The sequence below is a fragment of the Malaya genurostris genome, chromosome 1 (genome assembly GCF_030247185.1).
Source record: "Malaya genurostris strain Urasoe2022 chromosome 1, Malgen_1.1, whole genome shotgun sequence".
Lineage (NCBI taxonomy): Eukaryota > Metazoa > Arthropoda > Insecta > Diptera > Culicidae > Malaya > Malaya genurostris.
This window is the reverse complement of record NC_080570.1, coordinates 58,726,759-58,727,847: the sequence shown is the minus strand read 5'-3', so window position 1 is coordinate 58,727,847 and position 1,089 is coordinate 58,726,759.

Below are 1,089 nucleotides of genomic sequence, written 5' to 3'. Positions count from 1 at the left end.
TTGAGTGTTTTTCAATATTTTTACAGGATCAAGAGAAAGTCAATTAGCATTAAATAGAATCCAAGTTAGTAGAAATCAATCTAGTCATCTCTTAGAAAATTGTTTCTCAACATGTGAATGCACTATATCTATCTCTCTTTAACTTATTGTAGACCCTGTCAACTTAGAGAAAATTCAATCTTCCGCACAGTATCACATTGAACATATCATGTCAATTGTATGTGTGCGCAGTGCTGTTGTTTTGGCGCGTACGAACTTAACGTTTCGCCCACTTACATGCCTGAGAGCGCCATATTCGCAAAAAGTATGTTGCTTATGATTTGTTCATGAAATGTGAGAGCTGGATATCTGGATAATATGATGTCTTTGATATTGTGAATGACTAACGTGAATTGGCCGACTAAAGCTCTCACCAACCAAAGCTCTCTCAGCAACCAAAAAGCTTTTTCGAAAAATTGAACTGCCACCTTAATAGCGACCAACTAAAAAGCTTGGGAAGAATATCCTACTGAATACACCCTGGTGGCAGATATCGAAAGCAGGAAAGCCAACAAAACGTGAACTCCCCGACTAAAGCTCACCAACAAGCGCGTTCTTTTCTAGCATTGTCGTAAATCATGAGAAGTATTTCTAAAAGTAGTCCTAAAACCTGATAAAAACCCAGCAGAAACATCAAGTTATCGCCCAATTAGCTTACTTTCTTCTATCAGTAAACTTTTTGAAAAAATTATCTTGTTAAGAATGATGACTCATATAAATGAGAATTCAATTTTTTTACCAGAGCAGTTTGGATTTCGTTGAACATTCAACTACTCATCAACTTGTCAGAGTAACGAACATGATAAAAGTAAATAAATCTTCTGGGTTATCCACTGGAGTTGCTCTTCTAGACATAGAAAAAGCATTCGACAGTGTTTGGCACAAAGGTTTAATAGCAAAAATGTCTGATTTCCAGTTTCCTATTTATTTGATCAAAATGATTCAAAATTATTTAACTGATCGTACTCTTCAGGTTAGCTATCAGAATTGTAAATCTGAATTGCTACCCGTACGAGCCGGTGTTCCGCAGGGTTCGAGTGTAGCTCCAAT